Consider the following 19,192-nt stretch of genomic DNA (forward strand, 5'->3'; position numbering starts at 1 on the left):
AACATAATTCTTCAGAGAAGAATAACGATTCCACTTACTGCAGCTCTGATGACATCACACAAATTTGTGACTGCCGGTCGCTCCGTCTGAAACACTACTGACGCTCCTCTCCCGTGCAGGCTGGCTTAAATAGATTCAGGCCAGCGCGTGTAAAGTATCAAGCACTGCGCGGGAAGGAGCGTCAGCAGGATTCCGTCGTGAGTCGACCCGCAGCCACGAGAGGCGAATGCCCATCTGTGCAGCTTTATTAACAATCAAAGTATACATTGGCAGTAAAGATGTGTACATATATAGCATTGGGCCACGGCCCGTATACAAAGTATAAAGGATTACATTAGAATTGGTGTAAATCTTCAGTTCATCACACATTAAATTCCCGTCTTCTATTTCACGAAGAAATGTAGCCACTGCGTAGATGGCAGCCGCCGTTTCAGCACAGTTGATATGCGTATACGAGAGGAAAGCTTGCGCCCAAGCTGTGTTTAGTTCAAGACTGTTTTCGCGATACTGTGAGGAGTTAAATCTGTGACTGCCCAGGAGATAATATCCTGCTATGTGTGGGAGGTGGTCACTTTGCACAGGTGGTATGAGAGTTCGATTCCCAGTACCGTATTGCCAGAGATTAACAAATGGCAGGAAGGTTGATATCGGTAAAAATGGTACATGCAACTCCCTTCCACTGGGGGCATGTCGAAAAAGAGCTTCACCAGCTCGGGATAAGGAAACTAGTTTACTTTAGTTAAGAAATATTCACGGTTGTTTCTATTAATATAGTAGGCGAGATCATTAACTTGGGCCAATAGAGGTTTTTTTTGGAGAAGTAGGTTTAAAACGTGATGAAAAGAATTCAATCACAATTGTTTTACTCGCCAACATACCACATGAACAAAAATAATAATTTTAGTCCCCAATTAACGATTTTTGGACACGCTATAACATACTATGCATTAATAAAAATGGAGACAACGATCATACGAAATTAAACACTGTGATGATAAAACACATTAACGCCACACCTGCAGATATCCATAAATGCAGCAAACTTTCCTGTTATTGATTTTTAATCTTCCAGCCGTGGAACTTCTGGCACTATGCGGGCACTTGATAGCATACCTAACCTGAACAGTGCAGTCTCTCTTATTTCATTTACAGCTGTTTAGGTAAATCCTGATGTGATAAATGTGGAGAACAAGCATGAAATACTCTTAAAAATAAGAGGTTTGGCTTTGAACAGCAGCAGTTACCCAAAGAACACTTCCAGTCGCTATGTTTTTTTTTTGCTAGGGGCTTTACGTCGCACCGACACAGATAGGTCTTATGGTGACGATGGGATAGGAAAGGCCTAGGAGTTGGAAGGAATCGGCCGTGGCCTTAATTAAGGTACAGCCCCAGCATTTGCCTGGTGTGAAAAAGGGAAACCACGGAAAACCATCTTCAGGGCTGCCGATAGTGGGATTCGAACCTACTATCTCCTGGATGCAAGCAGTCGCTATGTATTACAGTTGGAAGAACAACTCGTAACATATGCTTAGTTATCAGCTGGTTATTTGGCATGATTTGTACCAAAGCACAGCTTTATGTGGAAGGAGTGGCTTCTGCTACACTTACACCAACTGGGAATATCAGAGACCATCTCCCGAAACCATTTCGGAATCAATTCTCATTGTTTGGACTCTATAGTTGGGAACAAAACTATTTTTAAAAGTTTCAAAAAAGATGGGACCTCAAATGCTCTCTATGTGTGGCTGACGAGATGGAAATGAATAGGACATCATTTGGAATGAAGACATGCCGGTAGTGGCGACACGACGATAATTCAAATGAAAGCAGTGATTAAGTTTACTCAGGTGGTAGGTCTACTGCTCAATTGACAGAGACAAATGACTGTATCTTTTTTTTTTTTTCCCCCCCCCTTTACGTCGCACCGACACAGATAGATATTTTGGCAACGATGGGACAGGAAAGGCCTAGGAATGGGAAGGAAGTGGCCGTGGCCTTAAGGTACAGCCCCAGCATTTGCCTGGTGTGAAAATTAGAAACCACAGAAAACCATCTTCAGGGCTGCCGACAGTAGGGTTCGAACCTGACTGGCTATTAACTTCTTTTGTATCAATATTGCATAATATGATACCCTAATCCCTTTTCTCTACGGGGTCAAGTATGAAGCGAGACAAATCTTCGCGAGTTTTTATAGATAAGAAATGTGTTTTTCCACCATTCAATACACAATTTATTTTAATGGATTAAACTAGTACCGGTTTCAGCTCTTTAACGGCCATCATCAGCTAGTACATGATTTGTTTTTAGCCATTAGACAATTCACAAGTTGTTATTGTATTAGGCATCCGGATGTCTAATGGGGGATGGAAATGTATACAATAGCATATAATTAAAATATCAGTAGTCAGGGTAAAAAGTTACAAATTAGAACATGAGTATGTAAAACATATTAAAAACACACAGGCCACAATGTATAACATTTAAAAAGTTTCAACACATTAAAATGGTACGTATAGGTAGACACTTGTTAAAATTTTCAATTCATGCTACATAGATTCCATTCTTCTGTCCTCTGTGCAGTTCCTTTGCTTCTAAGTTATGTTGATTTTAGCTGCGTAAGGTAATCTTTGAGAACATTCTGAAACTGGTGTACGTCTTATTGATATGGGCCTTTGTCATGAAAAAATTTTGTGTTTTATATCCCAACTTGTGATATACTATGGCAAGTTTCAATATAGCAAACAGCAGGTCTCGAGCTTGTATTTAGAAGTAGTTTGTGGCAACACCTCTCTCGTCTACGTTTGTTGTTGTAGTTATAGTTGTTGTGGAAGTCTTGTGCCGATGTGTTTGAAGGCTTGTTGTGTTCTACTGTGAGTTTTTATGACCGTATGCCCTTTCTGAAGTCAATCTAATCACAGGAATTACCGATAATGAGACGAAACGAATGATGCGATATGAGTAACTAAAACCGACTATATTTTCTTTATAAGTAGGCCTAAAATTCGTGTTCACCATTTGTCTTTTTACATTTAGAAATACTGCCTTCCAACAAAAATAGCCAGTATGACTCAAATACATTCGTAAGTTTGTTAAAGAATAGTGTAGAATGTTAACTTGTATAATTTATAGCTCTTTATAACCTAGAAGCCATGTGTTCACTGCAGAAAATTTGAGGTAATCATATTGGACCCCCAACCCCCCTTTTACTTTTTTGGGCTGAAAAAAGTAAAAAAAGGTGGGTCTCACATGCAAGTATATACAGTAACTGATATCTCAAGTCTATTCAAGGTAATATAATTCACTTCCACATGTACTTTGAGAAAGACATTCAATGCAAAATTTAAAAATATTTTAACACAATTTTCCCCTCAGCCAAGAAAATTTCGTTCTGAGAAAAATTAACTCCCTACAGTTCAGCTTTATCAATTTAGAAGATTTCTAAAATCAGATTCCGGTACAGAAAACTCACAAGGGACAAAAATACCTTATACAACAAAATAACGTGACAGCAGCAACACTGAAGCTCCTGTAAAGAATCCAGACTACTATGGATGTGGATAATATATATCATACTGTATAAAGGCAAATAATTTGTGGCCCTTAACTTTAGGAGATATTTAAAAAACAAAGGTAAGAAATTAATCCTATATTATGACTAGGGCAAGGCATTTGATGATTTTGCATCTATTTTTTATGAAGGCCAAAATATAGCTTGAGTATATGTACATGAGTTTCATGAATTAACTGATTAAACAACTTTACAATGGCGAAAAATGAAAGTATCCTCCTATTCAATACATCATATATTCCGTCATTAGACGGAGTAAACAAGTTCATACATGTTTCGGCTCGTTTGAGCCATCTTCAGTGAAAAAATTAGGGGGGTTGGAATAACGAGCCGAAACATGTATGAACTTGTTTACTCCGTCTAATGACGGAATATATGATGTATTGAATAGGAGGATACTTTCATTTTTCGCCATTGTAAAGTGAAAACCGTCAATACGGAATGATTCTAATATCTTGTAATGATTAAACAACGGCAATTTGTTAGGGCATTTTTTTTTCATTTTTTGCCGTTTACAAGAGATAGATCATTTTTGGAGCAATTTATGGTCATTTTTGGCATTTTTAATTGTTTTCTGGGAAGTGTTATATTTTGTTATATTTGGATATTTAATTAATATTATTTATGTTTACAATACTTGTCTATTATGTTTAACTTAGACAAATAACTTGCTCAAGAAAGAACGCAGACTTGCAACATACCCTGCTGCCACTAGTTTTCAAGGAAAGAGTATTTTCAACTCGATTGCACTTCCAAGAAAACATACTATAAGCAGCACCTGCTTCCCTTATATGTAAGACGCATAATGGACTCGCTCAAGCCGGGCATTGCTCCTTATCTTCAACTAGATAAAAAGGAAGTCAGTCGCCCGCGTGCTGAGAGTCGAGTGAATTCTTTGTTGACAAGTACTGTAAGATGCCCAAAGTTAAAGGAAGTACAGTTGTTAAATTAAAACAATTTGTTACACAATATGGAGAAAATATATTTTCCACTGATGGGAAAATATTATTTTGCAAAGTGTGTGATGTGTGAGTTTTAGCAGAAAAGAAGTTTACAGTTGAACAACATGTGCCGCGAGAAAAACAAACTTGGTGTGCAGCGACTTGAAGATAAAAGAAACCGTGGCTTACACCAGACACTACTGGGTGCGCCGATATTCCACTGAACAAACTGAATCATCCAAAGCTGCGTACATTCTTAGAAGAGGAGACTGGAAAATCTGTACCAGATTCCAGAACATTAAGAACAACCTACGTTGGAAGATGCTATGACAAAACGTTACAAGAAATAAGGATAAGGGTAAGAGACGGAAACATATGGGTATGCATAGATGAAACAACAGACAGTATGGGACGATATATAGCCAATGTTATTGTAGGCGTCCTGGAAGCAGGGAATGCTGGAGAACCATTTCTACTACATTGTGAGCAATTGGACAAAGCTAACTGGTCAACAATTAGCAAACTGTTTGACCAGTCTTTGAGGCTATTGTGGCCCGATGGCATTCGGAATGACAACGTGCTGCTTTTAATAACAGATGCAGCACCCTACATGGTAAAGGTTGCAAATTCGTTACAAGTGCTCTTCTCGAAAATGGTGCATGTCGCATGCCTAGCCCATGCGTTACATCGGACCGCGGAAGACGTACGACATAATTTTCCTGAAGTTGACAAGTTAATTGGGTGCATAAAGAAAGTGTTTTTTAAGCTCCATCTAGAGTTCTAGCATTCAAAACAGAAGCTCTTGAAATTCCCTTGCCCTTTTCACCTGTTTTGACTAGATGGGGAACGTGGATTGAGGCTTCTTGTTATTACTGCAAGAACTTTGAAGTTGTAAAGAAAGTGGTCGATTCCTTCGACAAAACTGAGGCTGGATCAACAAAAACAGCCCAGGAACTCTTGGCTGACAAAGAAATTGCAGGTAAACTTTCCTACATAAAAACAAATTTCGGATCCCTTCCTAATGCAATAAGTGCTCTAGAAAAATCCCAAGTGCCACTAGTGGAGCAGCTGCAAATTGTGTATAAAGTTGTGAATGATCTGAATCGTGTGTGTGGTAAAGTGGGTGAAGTTGTATCCATGAAATTGAATAAGGTGTTGCAACAGAACAGTGGGTATAAAACTTTGTGTTCTATTGGCAAAGCATTGTCGGGTGAAAATTTTTCTCTTACCGACTGTGAATTGAATCCGGGAGATATTGCTTGTTTTCAGTATGCACCAATTGTTTCAGTTGGGGTAGAGAGAAGCTTTTCCATGTACAAATCGTTACTTGCAGACGATAGGCAATCGTTTTCATTTGAGAACCTACGCAAAGTTTTTATTGTGCATTTCAATTCGAATTTATTGTAAACAGCCACTGAAGTTTGTTTTCTTAAATACTCTTTGTTAATTAAATGACACCTATTTGCTAGGAGAGTATTTGAAGAATATGCCAGTTCTAAAATATTTCATTTTTTTTCACCAGGGGTGCAAAGTGGTATTTACTTTGTTAGCAACAAAAATAATTTAAACTTAATGCATTGTCATCCATTAAAATTCTCTCTCAAATCAGCTAATTGTTTCTTAAAGGATTAATAAATAAGTGACTTACAATTAATTTATTGGTCATTTTTTTTTTCAAATTTTGTCATTTTTTAACCATTTTTAGGTCATAAATACATTTTTTATTTTGCATTTTCTTGCTATTTTTTGGTCATTAAATGCCTTGCCCTAATTATGACATACTCCAAAACTGAATATAAGATACATTTCTTGTACGAAACTCATCATAATCTTCACATGCTGCTGGGTAGGCAACCTGCTAGATCATAATTGCCATGCGGTTTGTTTATCTTTCCCTGACATTTGAAATTAGCTAGTTTCACCTGTGTTGTCATAATGAGTGTGCTATCTGATATTACAGTAGCTGTAGAGGAACATGTTGTGCAAAATGCCCGGAGATTACGATTTGTTTTTTGAAGTCCAATTTTGTTTTCTTCACCAGTCGCGAGTACAAGTTTCTCTGATATGGCTCTTTCTTCCTGAAGCGCATTTTCCAAAATTCTCTACAACATCAATCCAGACTACTATGGATGTGGATAATATTTATCATACTGTATAAAGCTTTTCCCTACGGCTTCAATTAATGATTACGAGAATTTATCGCCATACTTGATATGCAGTTCACGCTTCATTCCAAATGTGTTACTTATGCCAAATAGACCACCGCTGGATAATGCTATAGTGTAACGGGATCCATTGTTTCAGGTGAAGTGATACAGACATTATTTCTAATAATGCATGCACCCAAGTCTTACTTCGCTACATTTTGGAAAAAATATGCTTGGAATACTCGCGTACATATGGCATATACCCAGATGAGACCCTTGAATCAACACATACAGTAAAATACCTTGTCAGGTTTTGCGAAGAAACTCAATAGATTATGATGCAGGTTCATCACAAAGATTTTTTTCCTGTTAGCAAATGGGTGCTTACGGTCAAAGGACTAGCAATTATGGTTAGGAAATGCCCAATTCACCCCAGAAGTGGTTTGTGAATACATCTCAAAATTTATTACAATAGAAAATGCACCAAAATTATGTGGGATTGCTGAGTTCATACAATAAACTTATTATACCCAAGTACATTTAAGTGTTAGTGGTTTACATAAATTATTTCTGGAACTAAAATCAATAGTTCATTTCATATTCTCAAAGAAGTTAACAATTGCAAAACAGATTGACAAGTAAGAATCACTGGAATATTGATAGAAAATATTAATGCTTTGCATATACAATTAATGTGGTCTCACAAGAATGAAAGGAGTATGTCCAATAAGATATTTTTACTTTCATTCTACAAGATCTACTTGTGAAATTAATTTGCAATCAGTAAGTCTGCAGTATATAAACATATAAATAAAATTTTTAAATCTATTCCTAAATGACTAGCCCCAATCACAATAACATCGCAGTCAAAGGACCTGTGCACCACACGGGGTGAAACACTAAAAATACCGTGCCACACAGGCACAGCAAAAGTGTGCAACAACCGACTTCTTGGATATTAACCTGTCAACTTGGAGTGCCGAGTATGGCTCGCCGTATAGTGAACATCAGGCGTGGTGCAGTAAAGAGCACTGTTCGCGTGGAACACTGGTGTACAGTACTGCGGTCTAGCGATTATGATGCGAACTGTTTGAAACTTCTTGAAGCGGAAGGTTTGAGCTTTCGAACGATATACCTTGATCCTATTTCGATAGAATTTTGCCACCAGAATTCAAAGGATAGTTCAAGGAATGTTTATCCCTGCCACAAAGAGTAAGCACTGTTTTTGGCTGCTATCTGGTGACTACTATGTATACTTCTTGCATTATAGCCTTCATGACTTTGTAACATAACTTTGTATGTACTTATAAAGTTAAAAATCCACTGAAGATGGCCTAAAATAGGTTGAAACATGTTGGGTCAATGTATACATGACTCTCTCCCCCTCATACATACAAGAGGAAACTCTATTGAATAGGAGGACCTAAAAAAGTCTTGTAAGTTTATAATTTAGGTCCTCACCTTTCTATCCATTCATCATGATACGTTTCATGAAGATGGTTCCAGATGACCGCTGCGTGCAGTGGAGCTCTGTCATGTTACAACCACATTCAGCAGTGGTCAAGGACTGGTTCCACCAATGGTGGTCGTCCATTTGGAGAAACCACAGATAGTGTTCTGCCGTCAGATGGCCCTCAAAGAAATGGGGACCAACAAAGTGATCACCCACGATGCCACATCATACGTCCATCATACGGCAATGGTTTTTGTTGCGATTGTCTTAAGGTGTAAACCCGTGTAGTTATCAGTCCATATCGAGAAGGAAAATTGTGAAGACTATTATAGAACACGAGAAAAGAATTGTAAAGGAAAGATCATTTGAAGAAAGAGACAAGAGGGAGTAGTCCTTTCATGACTCCCTTTACATTAGATGCCCTAATATCACAGTCAGAAGAAAACTGGATGTGGATGTGAATATCAAAAGCTCATGAAATTGATCAATATTAACATTACATTGACCAGTGTCGTGATAAGATTTCTCTCGTCTACTGCCATGCATGTCTGATGTATGGGATTACTGCTGCATACAGAGTAAACCAGCATGTTTGAATATTGATGGAAAGTAGCAGGGGAGTTAGACAACTTTAAACACTGTATATGACTGTCCCGTCAATGTTGGGTACTACAGCTAGTGTATGTGTATACCGTATTTACGCTAATAATCCGCCCTGCCGAACAATCCCCGCACCCTAATTTTAGGGAGGATCATTTTGAAAAAAAATGAAATGAACTAAAATTCCTTCCAACGAAGGAGTAAAGTAGGCATTAACAAACATTTCATATCGCTCCGCGAGTTCCACTTGGTCTCTACGCAAATATGAACGTGTAAATGTATGGATATAGCTGCTTTTCCTGAACATATCCGAGATGATAAAAATACAACATCACTGCTATAAAATATATTTGCCATGAAAATTAGCAAGTAGGCCTACGTATTTCATTAATCTGAACTTGCAATAGGCTGGATTTCCTGTAGATCGGAAGATTTGTTGTCTCTTGCATCACTAGAATCCTCTCCTAAATTACTTACAAATTCCTCACACACCACGTCAAACACTTTTCACAAGCGATCTCTTTTTACTCGGATATTAACACGACCAGTGGTGGATAATTCTTTTCGTGAAATGTAAACACTTCAAACAGACACACCGGTGAACACCAATGTTAGTTTTGCGATACAGTAAAACCTCGTTAATTTGGACTCTTTGGGACTCAAAAATCTAACTTTGAATTACGTGATTTTGAATTAACTGCCATCTCGTGCTTCAAAAATGCCAACGCTTGCCACGTCACAAAATATTCAAGACCCGTTACTGCATACAACTAACACTGATTCACAGTTTAAACCTTTCAAATGCCATGGAAAAAAATATTTCCAAAAAGTATCCAACAAGGAGCATTTAAATATTAAAATAATGCACTTGGATAACTCAGTGGTAAAAACATAACCTCACGCAATGGAAGAAAAAAAGAAACATGATTCAAAGACGAGGACAAATTGTGCTGGCTCCCCTGTGCAAGTGCTTTATAGTTTGAATTACTGTACTGTTTGCATTTTTAGATGCCTTGGACTTGCACGGAATGTTCCTGATGCCCTTAAAACATACTGGCGTATCGAGCTTTCCTATGACGAGAGGAGGAAGTCTTTCGCTTCCGTCTGCATTGCAACACAGTACAGTGACCCCATCTCCTTTAAAAACGTCTGTTTCGGCTAGGCAAAGAAAGAAAATGCAGTTTCATTGGCATTGATAGTATTGTTCGGTGTTCATGAATTGATTATAATTATGAGCCACACATTTTCGCCAAATGTCTGCACTGGCAGTATTCGTGGATTCTGCTTCTCCGCACACTGCCTGTTACATGATATTGTGGCGTTTCTTAAGACGCTGAATACAAAATAATTAGGATTTCACTCTAACTTAGCAACTATGAAACACACTGTCGACACCGAAGTGAAAGAAAGTGTGGTAAACTACTCCAGCACATTCTGGAAGATGCATTCTATCGTGACACCGAGAAATGTTGAATTTAAATTACTCTGTAAAATACTACTTAAAAATGTAAATGCAGTTTTAAATTAAAAGTCTGTATTGTTTTCCGTTTAAATATGATATATGGGGGCAGTTTTCTTCCATCTGCAGTTGCACAAAGCGTAACTGTTCATCCAACATCAAAAACTTGCCAACCTTGACGCAAATAAAACCCGCACCCCAATTTCGTGCCTCAATTTTCTTTTAAAAATATGCAGGGATTATTCGCGTAAATACGGTATATAAAAATTCAGCTATTTTCTCAATATCTAAGCTAATCTAATTCTCAGCTGATGTGCCACAAAAATTTTAATACCTGTAATTTCATTTTGCAGGCCACCCACATTGCAGCCAAAAGCTGTTTGCACTTGCAATATGTGTATGTGACCAATAACCCATATCATCGTGCTTGTTCTAAAATAAAGCTAGGATTGTCAAACAGCCATGACCTTCAAAACAGGTAACTTTCCAGTATATTCCTATATATGAAATGGATACCTATGGATAGCGATTTTAAGGATGACTGGTACCAGATGCAGACTGAACAGCTTTCAATGTTGACCGGAGCAAAATCAAATCAAACCAAACCAAACCAAACCCCATGGTGCAATAACCTTAAAGAACCATGGCCCATCAAAAGACTGCTGGCTCAGCCCAAAGGCCTGCAGATTACAAAGAGTAGTGTGGTCGGAACCACAAATACTCTTGGCCGTTCTCCATGACTTTCTAGACCAAAGCTGCAATCTGACAGACAGCTTCTGAATTGTAATCATATAGCAATTTAAGAACCTCATAACTGATCCGTCTTGCCTTTACAGTAAAGAACATATGAAATTTCAGTAGTGCACCTTGGTCAATGTACCGGGTGTCCACAATTGAAGTTATGGTATTCAGCGTGGTACAGCACAGGCTGTAATGATCGTAGGAGTAAGAAATTTTGTAGATACGGAAACTAAGCAATGAGCTCACGAATTATGCTACAAAAATTATTAGTTTCAAGTTTTGCCACCAGGTGAAAATATGGCGCTGTAAACAATGGTAGGGGTCACAGAAAAAAGGCAGGAAAGATCAAACACATGATAACTGTGGTTCTGGGAGGTTTATTAGCATTTATGGTTACAAACATGTCCAATATGGCCTCCGAACTCAGCAACATGCAGCACCCGTAACACTGCAGAGTCGACAGTTGCCCACAGCATATCTGAAGAAATCAGAGCAACCTGTCATCGTATGCTAGCCTTTAGATCAGATAGAAACTGGGTATGTCCCCGACAGACACGATCTTTCGAATATCAAATGAAATCAAAATCTCTTTATTTGCAAATGAGGTGTCTACCTCAGTGGCAAATGGTACACTAAAATACATTATTGTCGAGCACTAAATTTTAAATTAACAAGAGAAGAAAAACATTTTTCTAGAATAATATACAATTTATGCTAACAATTTTTTTCTATCCTTAATAAATTTATATTGTTTACAAAATTATACTTATAATATCTCCTATACTTACAAACATTGTCAACTCATATACAGTATGTGGAATTACTTCAAATAATACTATGCAACTGGTACAAGAATAAAATTTACATTGCATTTATTTATTTATTTATTTATTTTTTTACCCATTTTGGAACCTAAGTTGCATAACGACCAGTTGCGTCTTAACCAGAGCCCCCTTTTGCCACAGAGTTCCTGAAGGGCCTTCACAGCTACCGTAGCGGTCCCAGGGCCTTCAAAGTCCCCACTGTACTTCACCTCTACAGGCAGTCCCCTACTTTGGCTGTCCAAACTCCACTGACCAGGGGATGGAATTAATTTGTTTTAACACACATTTATTTGCAATAGCCTGCACTGGTCGAATGCCCTCTAACATTTCATTTATTATCCCTATCGCTGTTTATTCTCTTCTTGAATACCTGTACAGATTTTGGAAAAGGATCAAACACTACCCCTGGTAAACTGTTCCACTCCTTCATGCCCTTCCCAATGAATGAAAATTTACCCCAGTCGCTTCTGCTGAAATTCCTTCTAATTTTATACTTGTGGTCAGTTCTGCTAATATAATTGTTTTCCAACTGAAGCCTCTCACGGATTTCTCCCCATGCTGCTTCTCCTGTATAGGCTCTATATAATCCTGTAAGTCTAGTTTTCTCCCTTCTCTTAAAGTTTCCCGCCCAAGTTCCTCTAACATTTCTGATACACTACTGTTTCTCCTGAAATCCCCTGTTACAAATCTTGCTGCTTTCCTCTGCACACTATTTCTTTTATTAGGTATTCTTGGTGAGGATCCCAAACACTGTTTGCATATTCCAATAATGGACGGACCATACTTAAGTAACTTTTTTCTTTTAATTCTTTGTTGCATCCTTTAAGTAGCCTCATTATGACATATAACGATCTGTATGCTTTCCCAACAATGTCATCCACGTGACCCTTCCAGTGCAAATTACTTTCAAATCTCACACCTAAGTATTTGCACTTGCCATCTTTTGGGATAACTACCTCATCCAAAGTATATTCAAATTCAGTTTTAAAGCTCCTGTTTGTAAAGGTTGTAACAGTTGATTTCCCTCGATTAACCTTCATTATTTTCTTCAACCCACTGTTGGATACTCTCAAGGTCCCTTTGTAATTCTGAACAATACTAAATGTTATTTATTTCCCTATAAACAATTATATCATCTGCATACAATCTTATTTTTGATGTTATATTGTTCCCTAAATCATTTGTGTATATTAAGAAAGTCAAATGGATTTGGGTTGGGGGAATTCACAAGCCATGCATCTGGAAAATGCCTAGCGATGATGCGGTCGTTGCTAAAGGTTTCTTGAAGCAATTCTTTCACCTACCGAGCGATATATAGTGTTGCCACGTCTTGCATGAAAATAATGGTGTGGTGACAGTTACGTTCCTACAAAGATGCTATTTTTTTTTTTTTGCTAGGGGCTTTACGTCGCACCGACACAGATAGGTCTTATGGCGACGATGGGATAGGAAAGGCTTAGGAGTTGGAAGGAAGCGGCCGTGGCCTTAATTAAGGTACAGCCCCAGCATTTGCCTGGTGTGAAAATGGGAAACCACGGTAAACCATCTTCAGGGCTGCCGATAGTGGGATTCGAACCTACTATCTCCCGGATACAAGCTCACAGCCGCGCGCCTCTACGCGCACGGCCAACTCAGCCTAGGGTTAAGCAAACAAGGACAGTGAGTAAATTACATATGTATGTACACAGATAAACCTTCTCAAATACCTAGCAATCTGGCATAAAAATGCTGAAACTGGTACCTAAAAATTGACAATAAAAATGTGACATTTTAATTATATCACATTTTAAGTAGTATTGAACAGGTGGAGAATCCTACCCTTTATCTTTGAATATACGAATGTATTTACACTGAACAAAATTAAGCAAGAAATAATTTTACTGAATCAAGCCACATAAAGACAACATGAATAGGAACACACAATAGGATAAAATCAGCAAGTTTTGAGCAGGAAGAGGAGGCAACAAAGAAAGAAGGCCAGGACAAACAACAAAAGTACAGAAGGGCAAGGACGATCGCAATGTCTTTATACACTGTTGTCTTCATGTTGTGTGATCCCAAAAACCAATTCCTATAGCACTTAACGCCCTTGAAAGGGCCTTGGCCTGCCCAGCAACCGCTGCTCAGCCCGAAGGTCTGCAGATTACGAGAGGTCGTGTGGATAGCACGACGCATCCTCTCGGCCGTTATTCTGGGCTTTCGAGACCAGGACCGCCATCTCACCATCAGATAGCTCCTCAATTCTAATCACGAAGGCCGAGTGGACCTCAAACCAGCCCTCAGGTCGAGAAAAATCCCTGACCTGGCCGGGAATCGAAGCTGGGGTTTCCAGGCGGGAGGCAGGCACGCTACCCCCACACCACGGCCATTCCATGTTGTGTGATCCCATCAGTAGGGAAAATCTAGCAACGTGACAACAAAGAGAGTTAATGTGAAGATAACATACCGTGTTTACATGTATATACTGTATCTTGCCATTCTGTATTTCACACACTCTTGAAGTTTTGATACGGAACTTAGGGAGAAAAATAATTTCCACTTATACACTAGTGTCCAAAAGTTGAGCATAAGTTACAAGTAAGCAGGGCAACAGGAAATACACCGCAAATCACACGACATATGCACCTACCAAACTTGCATGTTCGCTCTGTATAGGAAAGGAGCGTTTCCTGCTTTGACTAGCGGCATAACCGCAAGGTAAACACAACCAGTCCCTGTGTCCCATATTCCCTCAGTCGTGTTTGCCCTGTTATAGTGTGCGGAGAGTAGCCTTGTGGTGAACGTGACAACAATGGCACGACGACGCCATTTGGACTCCATTTTGCAGGGCAGAATACTTGGCTGCCTGGAAGCAGACCAGACACAGACTGAAGTTGCCGTATCCTTGAATGTGCCACAATGTGTCATTTCCAGGCTTTGGAGACAATTTCGAGACACAGGAGATGTTAGTAGTAGGCCAATACCAGGTCGACCATGGGTCCAGCCCACAGCGGGACCGGTATCTGGCCTTAACCGCCCGACGAAATTTGAGTGCACCTGCAAGACAATTGTCGGTGAAGCTTGCAGTTGTCTCAGGGGTTACCGTTTCCCGGCAAACTGTGTACCGGAGGCTCAGAACAACAGGGCTGTTTGCCAGACGTCCAGCGGTGTGCGTCCCGCTCACTCCAGCACAGAGAGGGGGCCCGTTTACTGTGGAGCCGTCAACATTGAAACTGGACCATGAATGAATGGAAGCATGTCCTCATCACAGATGAATCCTGCTTCAGTTTGCAGAACGATTCCTGTCGGACATTAATCTGGAGAGAACTGGGTAGTTGATACAACCACAGGAACATCGTGGAAAGCAACCAGTATGGTGGTGGTGGTGGTGGTGGTGGTGGTGGTGGCATGGTGTGGCGCGGCATCATGTTGAATAGCCGTACGGACCAGCACATCTTCATGGGTGGTCCGAGGAACACTAAAAGCTCTGAGATACAGGGATGAGGTACTGAGACCACATGTTCAACTCTTCAGAGGTGCAGTTGGTCCAGACTTCCTCTTAATGGATGATAATACCCAACCTGGTGGATGAATTTCTGGCTGGGGAAGACATTCATCGCATGGACTGGCCAGTGTGGTCTGCAGATCTGCATCCTATAGAACATGCCTGGGATGCATTGGGGAGGCGAATTGCATCCCGTCAGCCTCCACCAAGGACCCTACAAGACCTTCAGATTGCCCTTTCGGAGGAATGGGATCGACTGCCACAAGAGCTCTTACCATCTGATAGAGAGCATGCCACGTAGCTGCGAAGCTTGTGTGGCCGTTAGGTGCAACCATACATAACAGCATATTCTGTTGTGGAAGACACTGCCAAGTTTTGTTAGTTGTTGTCAAAGGTGTACCTTAGCTATTAGAACCTTTCTGACACTGTTTTTTTTTTTTTTTTTTTTTTTGGACAAGTTGTTTGACACATGGTGTGCGAGTCAGCTTCTGTTTATTTAGCAATCCGCCTGACATTCCTATCAGGCGGTATAGCCTCGTTTAGTGATTATGCTCAACTTTTGGACACTAGTGTATCTTTCATCAGTTTTTCATCATGTGTCAGTATAAATACGACCAGGTACACACTGCGGCACCCACTCCTGCTCTCGCCTCAAGGTTGAACAATCTCCCATAAACCTACCCTGATCTAAGCCGCAGACCTCTCTCCCTTGTTTGGTGAAAGGCAGGTTGGTAATTCTGTATTCTAGTGTATCCTGGCCTAATGAGCTGGATGGAAAATTGAAAATGACAATACAGAATTTACTCGCTTATTACAGCCCCCTCCCCTTTTTTACCCACTTTTACAGCCAAAATAAGTAAAGGGGGGTCCAATATGTGATAACCGCAAATTTTGTGCAGCGAACACATGACTTCTAGATTATAAAGAGCTATAAATTGTACATGTAAACATTCTACACTATTCTTTAACAAACTTAGGAATGTATTTTAGTTATACTGGCTATTTTTGTCAGAAGGCAGTATTTCTAAATGTAAAAAAGACAAATGCTGAGCACGACTTTTAGACCTATATAAAATAAACATAGCCCGTTTTGTTACCGGTACTCATATGACTTCATTCGTTACATATCGTTAATTCCTCTGAAGAGGTTGATGTCAGGAAAGGCATACAGTCGTAAAAAGTCGCTACGAACATTCATCTCATTTCATACTCGACCCCGGAGAGGAAAGGGATCGTATTATCATATTATGCAAAATTGATACAAAATAACTTAATGGCCAGTCATTTGTCCCTGTCAGTTGACCAGTAGGCCTACCACACAGTAAACCTGATCACTGCTTTCATTTGAATTATCATCTCGCGCCACCAACTTCCCTACTACCGACGTGTCGTCATCTTCACTGCCATCTCATCAGCCATGCACTTCAATTGAGAGCATATAAGGTCCAGTCTTTTTGAACCTTTTATAAACAGTTTCGTTCCTGGCTATAGAGTCTAAACAGTGCGAATCTATGCCCAAATGGTTTCTGGAGATGGTCTCCGATATTCCCAGTTTGTATATGTGAAGCAGAAGCCACTCCTTCCTAATAAAGCTGTGCTGTAGAAGGTGTGCCAAACCACCAGCTGATAACTAGTGTACGATACGAGTTGTACTTCTGAATGTAATAAACAGTGACTGGAAGCATTCTTTTGATAACTGCGGATGTTGTTCTCTACATTTATCACATCAGGATTTACGTAAACGGCTGTACACGAGATAAGAACGACCACATTTCTTAGGTTAGGTAAGCTATCGTCCGGATAGTGCCGAAAGTTCCACAATGGAAAGAATAAAAATTAATTACAGGAAAGTTTGCCGCAGTTATGGATATCTATGTGTGTGGCGGTAATGCGTTTTATTATCATAATTTTTTTTTTTTTTTTTTTTTTTTTGCTATTGGCTTTACGTCACACCGACACAGACAGGTCTTATGGCGATGATGGGAGAGAAAAGGGCTAGGACTGGGAAGGAAGCAGCCGTGGTCTTAAGGTACAGCCCCAGCATTTGCATGGTGTGAAAATGGGAAACCACGGAAAACCATTTTCAGGGCTGTCGACAGTGGGATTCGAACCCATGATCTCCCGAATACAGGATACTGGCCACACTTAAGAGACTGCAGCTATCGAGCTTGGTATTATTATTATTATTATTATTATTATTATTATTATTATTATTATTATTATTATTATTATGTACGTTGGCGAGTACAACAATCGTTAGAATTGGATAGCTTTCATCACGTTCTAAACTTGCTTCTTTCCAAAAAAATAACCATATCAGCCCTAGTTACAAGATATTAAACGTTCACTTTCTTCATGGTCTAGCCTGCTATATAAATAGCAACCACCGTGAATATTTCTCAAGTAAAGTAAACTAGTTTCCTCATCCTGAGGTGGTGCAGCTCTTTTTAGACACACCCCCAGGGAAGGGGAGTTACATGCACCGTTTTTATCGCATATCAACATTCTTGCCATTCGTAAATCTCTGGCAGTACGGTACCAGGAATAACTCCGACTCCTGACAACGGCAGCTAATTGTGCTAACCATTATGCTGGCAGACATTATTAACTACAAAACGCAGGCACATAGCATGGCTGATGCATGCTTGCAATGCGCGGACCGGACACAAAACTATTCACCTGTTTGTGCGACATCCGAGCTGCACTAGGCCTACGCTACCGAGGCGGACAAATAAATGCTAAACACAGATGTACCACATGACTTCGATGAGTGTTTTCAATGTGTAGGTCGTACGGACGAAACTATTCACAAATTTGTGCGATGCCACCAGAGCTGCAATAAGACCTGTACCAGCTTCGAAGCGGAATCGTTCCTTTTAGATGAATTACACCTGGGGGGGGGGGGGGTCGGGTCTTGAATGCGAGATTTAATTTTTCATTTTGTTTGTCTCGAAAAGCCAGGGGGGTCTATTACGCAAGGGGGTCTAATACATGGTTAAATACGGTATTGAACTGACTGCAATTTCAATATACCAGTAGAGTGGAACCTTCATTATCCGCTCCTGGGAACTAGGCTTCCCCGGATTATTTGCTAAAATTACGTGGTCGCACGAGGAAGCTAATTTTTTTTTTAAAAATCATGCTTTAAAAATTCTGCATTATCTGTTCCTCGAACAAAGATTTCCCCCATCAACCATCCAGAAATGCCAGTCCCCATAAACGCTAAATCCTTCATCGAGCATTTTTCAAGAAACAGTATCTCATGAAAGGACAGCTACGGCATACGTATGGATTATGTTGTTTATTCCGCGTCATTGCGGTAATTAGAGCAAGAACAGTACGGTGAAAGCGATCGGCGGTGAACTTCCCTAAGAGACCATCTTAGCATCTCATCTGACAGGCCTTACTGTATTTACTCGTGTATATTAGACCCCCCCCCCCCCCCATTCCTCTGGCTATTTGGGACAAAGAAAATTTTTAAAAACTTGCATACATGAACCCCGAACACAATTTTCCACAGAAGGACGATTCCGCTTCGAAGCAGGTACAAGCCTTACTGCAGCTCCGATGACATCACACAAATTTGTGAATAGTTTCGTCCATATGACCTGCGCATTGAAAACGCATCAAAGTCATGCGGTATATCTGTGTTTCGTAGTTAAGAAAGGTCTCCTCCATAGTGTAGTAGCTCTGATAACGTCGTACAAATAGGTGAATAGTTTCATGTCTGACATACGCAATTACTGTAAAGCTTGCATCAGTGATGTCGTGTGTGTTTTTTGTAGTTAAGAATGTTGGCAGTGCATTTTTTTTTTTTGCTAGTTTTACGTCGCACCGACACAGATAGGTCTTACGGCGACGATGGGACAGGAAAGGGCTAGGAGTGGGAAGGAAGCGGCCGTGGCCTTAATTAAGGTACAGCCCCAGCATTTGCCTGGTGTGAAAATGGGAAACCACGGAAAACCATTTTCAGGG

The 19,192-nt window shown here is 39.9% G+C and overlaps 1 protein-coding gene across 1 annotated transcript in view; it reads right to left on the minus strand.

Annotated features, from left to right (window-relative positions):
* LOC136864677 (stalled ribosome sensor GCN1) overlaps positions 1-19,192 on the minus strand; it is a 599,881-nt gene that overhangs the window by 275,387 nt on the left and 305,302 nt on the right. The window lies entirely within an intron of this gene.

The sequence above is a fragment of the Anabrus simplex genome, chromosome 2, assembly GCF_040414725.1.
Source record: "Anabrus simplex isolate iqAnaSimp1 chromosome 2, ASM4041472v1, whole genome shotgun sequence".
Taxonomy (NCBI): Eukaryota; Metazoa; Arthropoda; class Insecta; order Orthoptera; family Tettigoniidae; genus Anabrus; species Anabrus simplex.